The sequence below is a fragment of the Capra hircus genome, chromosome 5, assembly GCF_001704415.2.
Source record: "Capra hircus breed San Clemente chromosome 5, ASM170441v1, whole genome shotgun sequence".
NCBI classification, from domain to species: Eukaryota; Metazoa; Chordata; class Mammalia; order Artiodactyla; family Bovidae; genus Capra; species Capra hircus.
The window spans coordinates 20,762,809-20,775,133 of NC_030812.1; positions in this window are offsets into that span (position 1 = coordinate 20,762,809).

A 12,325-nucleotide genomic window follows, 5' to 3' on the forward strand; every position below is an offset into this window, starting at 1 on the left:
GACGCACTCCGTGGGGCACAGTTACATTGTCATGACCTCTGGTTCTTTAAGGGGAATACTAGGCTTAAAAAAAAATAGTTGGGATCTTCCCTGGTGGTCCAGTGGTTAAGACCCAGCACTCGCATTGCAGGGGGCCTGGGTTTGCTCCCTAGTTGGGGTACTAGATGCTAAGTGCCACATCTGAGAATTCACATGCTAGAACTAAAGATCTTGTGTGCTGCAACTAAGACCTGGTGCAGACAAATCAATAAATAAAAAGAAATATTAAAAAAAAACAGGAGCACACACTTGAGATATTGGTGCAAAGTACTTATAGTATTTATTTAAGACGCTTTCTCATGAGACTTCCCTGGTAGCTCAGATGATAAAGAACCCATCTGTAATGCAGAAGACTCCAGTGTGATCCCTTGGTGGAGAAATCCCGTGTAGAAGGGAAAGGATTCTGGTAGCTCTAGATCCATGATTTAACTAAACTTTAAAAATTCAATGGAGGGCAGAAATTCCATATTATATGTCATAATGGCTTACCCCAGCCTCTGAATAACAGTTCTGTGGGGTTTTCTTTTTTCTTTTTATTTTTTAACCCCAAAAATGTTTCGTATTGAGATGTTATGTGTTAGTCGCTCAGTCATGCCCAACTCTTTGTGACCCCAGGTACTGTAGCCCACCGGGCTCCTTTATCCCTGGGATTTCCCAGGCAAGAGTACTGGAGTGGCTTGCCATTTCCTTCTCCATTGTATTGGGGTATGGCCAATTAAAAACATTGTTATAATTTCAGGTGAAAAGTGAAGGGACTCACCCATACATTACATTTCACAAATCAAATAGCTCCCTAGAGGACTTCATATCTCTTTCATTTCTGAAAATCTAAATTTCAACTGACTATTAAGTTCTTTTTGGATCAGATGTTCTGAATTTGTACTTTGTATTTCTGATCCTGATATTTATTAATGAAAAATGTATTTTACTCATTGGTAGTTAAATGACACTACGTTATCTCTTCCACACCAAATTTACCCTTCCTCACTAATATCATGCCATCAATTTTCATTGCTATGCTTTCCACCATCAACCCGTGGGTATCACTAAAATCTTCTAAAGACCTTGGTATTCCCATCTCTAATATATGTCTTGATGAAAATGAATGGGTGGATTATTCATGATGAAAATCCATTTTAACATATAAGAATTCCACTTTGTGAAAATTTTGATTTTGTGCTTCTACACTATACCAAGGAATCAATTTCATTCAATATATGCTTCCATTGAGTTCCACTTTGTGGTAAATATTTCAGCAAACTAACAGACCCCCAGGTGCTTAAACTATGTTAGTGAATCCAGGCTCTGAAAGTACACTCTTATTGCTAAATTCAGCTTGATCTAATATTATCATTCTCCTTGGTTGAATACCCTCAGAATCTATTCATCTTTTCCAATATTTAGTCAATATTAGGCAATTCCTGTGGTTCTTTTAGAATAGTATTTCCATCCCAAGATTACACTTTCTAATTGATACCCTGTTGTTCTCCCTTATTAGAGGTGGGAATCATATACAGGCCAAGGGGAATGGGGCATGAAAAGAATGAAATCCCTCTTAAAAGTTATTCCTTTGAGTTGAGGAAGAAGTAGCGTCTTCTAAAAGGAAAGAATTGCTTTACAAATCAAGGGGTGTGGGCTTCTTTCAGCAAACAAAGGAAGTTCAGTGGGGCTGGGAATCCCAAGCAGTCATTTTCATCCATATCTCATTGTCTAATCCCCATGCCAATTCTTGGGCAGCCTTGTTTCCAGATCAGTGTTCTAACTCTTTATAAAGAGGCAAGATGAACAGTGCATTAAAATATATGAGTCCTCTCATCCTCCAATGGAAAGAAATAATTAAAAAGTAATTTTATAAAGCCCCTGTATTTCAAGCCCAAAACTTGAACTGAGAATTTTGGGAGTTGAGCTTGCAGTTTGTCTCTTGTCCAGTGATTTCATGGGTCTTTAGAAGCAGCCATTTTTCCCTTCCTGTTTCATGTCCTTCATACTTTCCTATGACAATAACTATATGTGTTTTTTTTTCATTGAAGTATAATTGCTTTACAATTGTGTTAGTTTCTGCTGGACAATGAAGTGAATCACCTGTATGTATACATATATCCCCTCTCTCTTGGACCTTCCTTCCCACCATCCCATCCATCTAGGTCATCACAAAACACCAAGCTGAGCTCCTGGCACTATACAGCAGGTTCCCACTGGCTATCTGTTTTGCAGATGGTAATGTATATATGTCAACGTCAGTCTCCCAATTCACCCCACTGCCTCCCCTCCCCTGCCCTGCCATGTCCACGTCTGTTCTCTGCATCTGTTTTTGCATAGCAAAAAAAACTATAAATGGGATGAACAGACAGCCTTCAGAATGGGAGCAAATAGTTACAAATGAAGCAACTGACAATGGATTAATCTCCAAAATATAAAAGCAGTTCATGCAGCTCAATATCAAAAAACAAAACCCCATCAAAAAATGGACAGAAGACCTAAACAGATATTTCTCCAAAGCTATGTGTTTTTTCAAATCCTTACCCTCAGGTGCAGAGAAGGCAATGGCACTCCAGTGTTCTTGCCTGGAGAATCCCAGGGACGGGGGAGCCTGGTGGGCTGCCATCTATGGGGTTGCACAGAGTCGGACACAACTGAAGCGACTTAGCAGCAGCAGCAGCAGCAGCAGTACCCTCAGGTGATGTGTCATTTTCAGTAACTATACAGGGGATATGTCCCATTTTTGCAGGTCACTGTCTTCCAGATTAAAAAGTTACTATCTTTTAGCCGGGAATATAATTGCATGATTAAAAGTACCTACAATACTAGACATTTTTCTGCACAGGAACCTTCTCTATTGATTGTCCCTTGCTTACTCTAGGACTCTATCTTCATGGGTTCCCCAAACGTGCATCCACAAGCTCTCTGCTGTAGTCTTATCCAGATTTTTGCAGTTTTCTCAGTTTACTATTACATCTTCTGTCCAAGCTTTGCTCATGATACTTCCTGAACCAGAAATCCCCATACCACCCATCTATATGTAGAACACACACTCAAACACAGCATCACTTCCTCTATGAAGGCATCAGTATTTCCTATACCACACCTTTAGAAATAAGTACATGTTCCTGTGAGAAACTAATTACCCACTCAATCCCAGTCAAAACAATTTGTGGTTGTTTCTCTCCCTGTCTTTTAGCCTCCACCTTACTTGATGACAGGCAATTCCTTTTCCACCTTTTTCCCCCATTGACTAACTTCATTGTGCTGATATATCATAGGTGTTCTATGGATGCTTATGTGATGAGGAAGAGAAATTAAATTCGGCCAATAGTTCTCATAGCCTTTATAGTCTAATTTTCACTCCCTAATAGAATAATTTTCAACTACTAGTCCCCTTGATATTTAAGCATTTAATTCTTAACTTTTCTCTCCATTGAGAGACTTGGTTAAAAATATTTAATAATATAAATAATTAGCATATTTATCATTTATCTCAGGAGGAATTTTCAGTTCTACTGAGTATAACTACTCTCTGGGATTGAATATTGCAATTAATTTCTCCCCATGTATAGACTTTTCCTTTTTTTTGTCTGAATGCTTTCAGTTCAGTTCAGTCGCTCAGTTGTGTCCGACTCTTTGCGACCCCATGAACTGCAGCACTCCAGGCCTCCCTGTCCATCACCAACTCCCGGAGTTCACTCAAACTCATGTCCATTGAGTCGGTGATGTCATCCAGCCATTTCATCCTCTGTCATTCCCTTTTACTCCTGCCCCCAATCCCTCCCAGCATCAGGGTCTTTTCCAATGAGTCAGCTGTTTGCATGAGGTGGCCAAAGTACTGGAGTTTCAGCTTTAGCATCAGTCCTGCCAAAGAACACCCAGGACTGATCTCTAGAATGGACTGGTTGGATCTCCTTGCAGTCCAAGGGACTCTCAAGAGTCTTCTCCAACACCACAGTTAGAAAGCATCGATTCTATGGCACTCAGCTTTCTTCACAGTCCAACTCTCACATCCATACATGACCACTGGAAAAACCATGGCCTCGACTAGACGGACCTTTGTTGGCAAAGTAATGTCTCTGCTTTCGAATATACTATCTAGGTTGGTCATAACTTTCCTTTCCTGGAGGAAGCATCTTTTAATTTCAAGGCTGCAGTCACCATCTGCAGTGATTTTGGAGCCCAAAAAATAAAGTCTGACACTGTTTCCACTGTTTCCCCAACTATTTCCCATGAAGTGATGGGACCAGATGCCATAATCTTAGTTTTCTGAATGTTGAGCTTTAAGCCAACTTTTTCACTCTCCTCTTTCACTTTCATCAAGAGGCATTTTAGTTCCTCTTCAGTTTCTGCCATAAGGGTTGTATCATCTGCATATCTGAGGTTATTGATTTTTCTCCCGGCAGTCTTGATTCCAGCTTGTGCCTCTTCCAGCCCAGCGTTTCTCATGATGTACTCTGCATATAAGTTAAATAAGCAGGGTGACAATATACAGCCTTGACGTACTCCTTCCCCTATTTGGAACCAGTCTGTTGTTCCATGTCCAGTTCTAACTGTTGCTTCCTGACCTGCATATAGGTTTCTCAAGAGGCAAGTCAGGTGGTCTGCTATTCCCATCTCTTTCAGAATTTTCCACAGTTTATTGTGATCCACATAGTCAAAGGCTTTGGCATAGTCAGCATATAGTAAAATTCTTAAGACAAAAATTACCTATGAAAATTAACTTTTTGTATTTTCCTCAAATTTTAAAATATATTAAAGTAAAATAGTTCCAAATAAAAACATTGCTGTAGTATTTTCCTCACTGGGAGGTAAATTATATTTGTGTGTGCCTTCCAAGTAACTTCAGTCACGCCCAACTTTTGCAACCCCATGGACTGTAGCCTGCCAGGCTCCTCTGTCCATGGGATTCTCCAGGCAAGAACACTGGAGTGGGTTGTCTTGCCCTCCTCTAGGGATCTTCCCAATCCAGGGATTGGACTCAAGTCTTTTATGTCTCCTGCATTGGCAGGCAGATTCTTTACCACTAGCACCACCAGGGAAGGCCAAATTACATTTGTAAAAGATAGAATATAACTATTAGATCCTAAACACTGATTTCAACCTTACACCAGATTTCAGTGACAACTGGAGCATACTGACTAAGCCAGGCTCCAGAGTCAGATGTCTAACTAGTTCTGACTTTGGGTCATTCACTTGGCCCTTTCCATTAGTAAAATAGAGGCAATGACACACTTACTTTTTATACAGCAATTTCTTTTAATGATTCAGCCTTAAAATGTGTATACATTTTGTCCACAACCAACATTTGAAAGCCTGACTTTTTCTTTGGCAGATCTTCTTTTCAAAGCAGCTAGGATGTTGTATAACAATGTTCTTTTCATGTTCTTTTTGGAATAATCATTCGTGTTCCTGGCTAGAAACCACATTCACATTTTCCATATTCATAATTTTGGATAAAAAGTTTTTTCTACTAAAAGGATGCCACTCCTAATTACAGCATCAAAAAAGAAATTATCTAAGATTTTCAAAAGAAAATAAAAAGTTTGGTACTATTGTATGACCGCCATAGTTGGAGTACTGAAGAAGTGTAACACAAACCTACTTTTCTTGAATTAAACCAAATAAAATATGTGTTTGTTATTCTATGTTTGGTGCCAGTGTATAGTAATGGAGATTCCAGAAACCACTGTGAATTTCATTTATCGAATCTGAAGAAATAAACTGTGTTGATGGTAATACACCCAATCTTTCTTCATCCTCTATCTGCTAAATTAAGGAAGCAGAAATAAAGTGATTGCAATTGGGCTTTGAAAGGTTGAAATGGATACCTTTTGCTCTTCTTCCAATTTTTTTAAAGGTACTTGCTAGTAGTCTAAATGAAAAGTTATTAACTATCTTTTTGCATTAAAAAATCTCATCACTAATCTTGTACCCCTCAGGATCATGCTGTTTTTTACAATTTTTATGTAGTGCAATTTTGTTTCTTTTCAGGGTGAGAATACAAATGAAGTAGCATTTAAATGAACTAAAGAGAAAGCAGGAAAAATAACTTGTGTAAAAGAAAAGAATAAAAAGAAAGATTTTTCATGTATTTAAATTTTATTACAAATTCCATCTATGTTCAATGCCACAGAAAGTTCAAGGAGAATAAAGATTTTTAAATGATCATCATCTTTGGCCACTTTTCTTGTAAATAATTTAGAATTTCTTGGCAGTATCTAACGACCTTAATGTAAGCTGTGTTTTGTGTATTAAAAAAAAAGTGTAAAAGTTATGAATAGAAAGTAATATTGGGGACAGTTTTTGACTCCGTGGCCACTAAATCATGTTTTTAAGCCAAAAATGTCACAGTACTTCAGATTTAGATCAATATCAACTCGGGTTAACATTTACGTTGCTAAAGGCTATAAAGAATATAAATAATAGAGAAGAGATAGTCTACTCCATATTTCATAAGAACTGAGATGTCAAACTACCTTCCCATCCATTTATTTGCTATTTATTCAGTCTCCCAAATACTAATTTGTTATAATCCCATTCAAAATCTCTGTGCCATAATTTGTGTTTAAGGCTATTATGAAATAATTGTATGTAGTAAGTACAAACTGTGTGCTAGGATATTAGAGAAGCTTGAATAAATCCTCTCTGAGATAGTTCTTACCTTTTATAATGGAAATGTCACAACATACAAACTTTTCCTCAAATCTAATCAAATAGCTATCTTTCCTCAATTTGGCTTTATGAAGATTCTAGGGAATGATATATAGCATGTCATTTTAATTGTGTCTGTTGAATTTGACTGCTTCCCAGGTGGTTCAGTGGTAAAGAATTTTTCTGCCAATGAAGGAAACACCGGAGACCCAAGTTAGATCCCTGAGTCAGGAAGATCCCCTAGAGAAGGAAAATGGCAACCCACTAATATTCTTGCCTGGGAAATCCCATGGACAGAGGAGCCTAAGCTATAGTCCATGGGGTCTCAGAGAGTCAGACACGACTGAGTGGCTGAGCACATGAGCACAGCTGATTCTGAAGACCTTATTTCTTGCATAAGGTCTTTTTGTGCATGTGAGAGAGAGTTTGGGTGTGAGATTGCTGTTAATGAAGATGGGTTTACATTACTAAACCAGTAAGGAAAGACCATTATCCAATTAAAATTTTGTAAAAACTTATCTTTCTAATTATACCTGGGAAAACATAATCAACTGGGCCACCTGAGATAGCACAGGTTCTGATGACAGTCTGAAGCCTTCAGAAATGTCTGTGCAGTCTTTCCATACTGAAATTGGACTTAGCACTTCAGCAAGAGGACTGATAGACTTCAGATTTTTTTTTTCAAGATTTTTTTTTATATGAATCCTTTTAAAAGTCTTTATTGAATTTGTTACAATATTATTTCTGTTTTATGCTTTGGAATTTTGGCCAAGAGGTATGTGGGATATTAGCTTCCTGATCAGGGATCAAATTCACATCTCCTTCATTGGAAGGTGAAGTTTTAACCACTGGACCACCAGGGAAGTCCCTCAACATTGAGTTTCAAAATATATTTTTCCTTGCCACCTCAAACTACAAAATAGTTTCTTCACATTCACTTGAAAGTTTATAGTGAGCTCAAGCATTGTTTTGTTTATAGAGACATCTGTATACAATAAAATAAAGTTTTAAAAAATTAAAAATGAACAGATTGTAACTCAACCATACTTCAAAAAAAATTTTTTTAATCTGTACCCAAATGACATGATTTTATTATTCTCACCTCTGTATATTTTCCATCATAGTCAAAGTTGTTCTTACATCTGCTTGGGATTTGGCTAAAGAGAATTGTTAGAGAAAAAGAAAAATCCAAGGGAAAATTGAACAAGCATACACATTTTATAAAAAAAAAGAATTCTTGTAAAGTAAAGCAAAGTTATTGGAATCTAATGTGACTTGGCTAGGAGTACTTGCCACTAAGCATTTTTCCCCTCAGGTAGGGTATTGCAGATTTTATTTGAAATATTATAAATCTAAAAAAGAACTGGCTACATAATTCACTATACATTTCACAAATTTCTCCCAAGCCAAACAAATTAATTTCAGATAATATTTTCAGCCAAAGGACAATAAATATTTTCACTGTTAAATTCATTTTCAACTACTCAAAAAGCCTCCAAGCTGTTGGTTTCATAAGTTGACAACCTACTCCCTACAATCATTTCTAGGACTTTACCTCAAATCCATAAACTTTATGCAAGTATGTTTGATTTTTTTTGGCTTTTTAAGTCCTTGAAAGACCACCTAATTGCAATGGTTTTAACTTATTCACTCTATGAGTATTAGGGAATGTATCTCAAAGTAATTTTAAATTCACACTTTACCCTTCTCTAAATTCTTAGAACTGTGATTTAAATTCAATTTTTAATAATAATATCCTCTATAAAGCATCTAAAAATTTAAAAGGAAGCATATCTTTAAATGAAGATTTTTTCTAGAAACTTTCAATATTCTTTCCACACCCTTACCTAAAAAATTTAGAATCATCCAGGGAACTTGTCCAATTTTCACCTCCCAAAGCTTCCATTTCAGAGACTGTGACTTAATAAATTTGAAATGGAGCCTAGAAATCTGTACTTTTATCATGATGTCATGGTGACACTGATTCAGACTGTTCAAGCAAAACACTCTGCAAATTTTTGTTCTATATTTTTTAAAATTAAAATGTGCTCCCTGATATTAACCACATTTTTTTCCCTTTATGCTTCCAGAAAGACCAGGGCCTGTGGCAGAACTAGTCAAAGCTGAGGGCTTTTCTTTAGCTATAGAATAATCAGTTGTTAAAGAGTTACTTAAGCTTGAGGTAGAGAGAACAGCGTAGAATTTCACTCTGTCACCTCTGAAATATAGCCTTGTTGTCCTTTAAAATTTAGAACTTTCCATAGCTTATGAGAAGGGAGAGAAAAATGAGAAACCTTGAATGTACCCTCTGCCAATTGGCTGCTATGCCAATGTGGGGACTGTAATGAAAAACCTGCATGGTTTTCTTTCCATTTTCACCAGATGGAATCTATCATGACAATCCATTTTAAAAGCCCCTCGGGCTGGGAGGGTCCGCTGCAGGCAAACTGTCAGCTCCAGCGTTGACAGGATCCCTGTTTCTAGGCATTGCATCTGTCTCCTGGAAAACTTACAAACATCTTTGCAAAAGATATTAATTGGTCTTTAGTGTTAATTCATTTTGCTGGCTTCTTTGTTATCATGAGCTTGTTCCCTGGGTGTAGAGAAAGGAAACTTTCCTCTTTTCCCACCATCCAGCACAACAGATGCTTTGGCACTTTTAGCAGATATCAGTTGCAGGTGTGAAGCCACCTTGTATCTGCCCACAAGCCAAGAACACTTTTTGGTAAAAGTGTTACCTTCAGTAATCATCTGAATAGATGGAGATAAACACCTCTCCCATAGAACTCATCTTCCAAAGAGGTGGAGAAGAGATAAATAAACAAACAACGCAAAATTCTAAAGGGTATGTGGCATGAGACTGTGGGGAATGTCATAGGACTCAGATTAAGAACAGAAAAGAAGAAAGCAATGGCAGTGCAGGGAGAGGGACAGCTGGAAGAAAAGAATTTCAGGGAAAGAGAATATGATTTGATTTCATGATGGTAGACAATAAAGACTTTAAAGAAAAAGTGGTATTTAAATCCCCCCAACCTCCACCAAAGCATTTGGACATGGGCTTGAGAAAGTATAATAAATTAAGAGTATTGAGGGGTCAAACTAGGTCTTTAAAGAAGCATTAGAATTATTGCTGATAACACCCACTGGATACTACAGTCAGTCAATCAGTAGTAAGCCAGGGAGGTTCTCCAGGGCATGAAATATGGGTTGGAGGGAGCTACAGAGCACGAAAATGATTTGCACTAAGCACTTCAGAACTTCTCTTTCTCCTTTAACATTTTAGAGTAGATGATGATAAGGACTCAAATTTCTTAGCCATGGTAGGATTCTTTTCGTGAGATATCAATAATGTTGGTTTTTATTAAAAACATGTAATCTTTATAATATCTGATAATGTCTAGACCACATCACATTTTACAACTTAAGTTGATAATTTCATATGCTTTTATTTTTTTCAGATGTCTTTAAGCGATGATATTTTGTCCCTTCTAGGAAGATTCTACAAGGATCCATTCCTCAGAGACTAGGGAGAGAGCTGGGGTACAGAATGGAGAGGCGGTGCTAAGGAATCAAAGATTTCAGTCCAGAAGGAGTAAACCAATAAAAAGAAATGCCCTTTTGATTAGAAAGAACTCATAAGAAACTATGGGCCCTTGGTAACACCTAAATATATTTCTGATACTTCTCTTAACTAATCATTAGGATGCAAGATCACAAAATTTTCTTTACTCTCTAGTGAAAAACATAAAAAGCAAGGCCAGTTAATCTCTGAAAAGGTTTCTTAAAGAGATTTTGCAGATGTTCCATTTTTCTCCTATAATCAGTAAAACTGATTTAAATGTCACAATTTACTGATCCTCTTGTGGCTTCTGACAGAAAGGATAAAAAGCACTATAAAGGCTCTCCCAGAACAAAAGAAAAAAGTTTTGTGTCATCTAGAATTTGTGCATGTTTATTTTAAACTAACAATGAACTGACTTCTTTGAATGGAATGTCTTGGTGCATTTTAAAAATAATGTGAGAAAATCTGATGAATTACAGGTGGAATAAGGAATCTTCATCAAGTTGTTTCTGTTTATTATATTTTCTTAGCATTGATCTTTTCTCTTAACTTTTCAATTTCCTGTATCCAAGGAGAAAAAGACATTAAACGATGGCCAAGACCAAGGGCTCGCCCTGTCCCTATGTGTCCTGCATTCCACTGCTCTTCTCCACCTCAGGCATCTGGAGAATAAACGCACAGAAGTCAAGGTCTTACGAATGCACGTTTCTTTGAAATGGGTTTTTAAGCCCAACATTACATTACTGCATGACAATGTTGGCCCAAGTGGAAGACACCTTTTTTCTTGATGAGGATCAGACAACAGAGGCTAACAACACTGAAGACAGCCTGAGTTTTCTCCAAGCCCACACCTAAATCGTATTTTTCTATTCTGTATTGTTAGATAGGTGAGAATGGTAAGCCCTAGATACATGTATAGCAGGGAAAAATGTTCTTGTGTATCATCTTAAAAATCTTTCGGTTTGCAAAGGTGAACTAACAAGCAGTTTGGCCTTGTGGAAAAAAGGAAAGAGAGAGAGAGATAAAGAAGAGAAAGAAGAACAGCTTATTATTAGGAGATTCAAAGTCCTAGGTAAGGGATATAAATGATTCCCCAGTACTTTGGTGCCATAAATGTCTATGCATCCAACAAATATTTACAAAGTGGCTTATATGTGCCAGGAGTATTGTAGGCCCTGGAGACAGAGCACTAGAAGTAGAAGACGGAAATATCTGCCTCTGTGAAACATGTATCCTGTTAAGGACAAAACAGTAAGAAGAAAATGCAAATAAATTAAATCAAACATATCAGAGCCAAAGAAATGATGCTTATGAACTGTGGTGTTGGAGAAGACTCTTGAGAGTCCCTTGGACTACAAGGAGATCCAACCAGTCCATCCTAAAGGAAATCAGCTCTGAATATTCATTGGAAGGTCTGATGCTAAAGCTGAAGCTCCAATACTTTGGCCACCTGATGCAAAGAGCAGACACACTAGAAAATCCCTGATGCTGGGAAAGATTGAGGGCAGGAAAACAGGCAACAGAGGACGAGATGGTTGGATGGAACACCGGCTCAAAGGACACGAGTTTGAGCAAAGCAGGAGATGGTGAAGGACAGGGAAGCCTGGCGTGCTGCAGTCCATGGGATTCCAATGAGTCAGACAGGATTTAGTGACTGAACAACAATGACAATACAGATTAGCTGATGACAAGTGTGGAAGAACAAGATAAGATGTGTGGAGAGATTTCATAAATTAGTTAAGGGAATCTGAGCAAGGATACATTTTATAAAGATGTGAAGAAGTACACTATCCTGAATCAATTTAGCTTCTTTGAGTTATTACCAAAATCAATTCTGGCTAATTTAAACATAGAAGGAGGTTCTTTAGAAGGATACCAGAGTTATTTGCATAGGAAAGGAAGAGAAAACAAATAAGCAAATATGTAAGAAACAAACAAAACTTTGGAAGTTTTGTATTTAAAGGAAAGAATATTACGGACTCATCTCAGGGCATAGTAAAATCAGGAATCACCATAGAAGGCAGAGGATGGTTATTACATGGGTGAGAAAGTTCTGTAGGCGTGAGGTCATTGGAAAAGAGTAAGTAC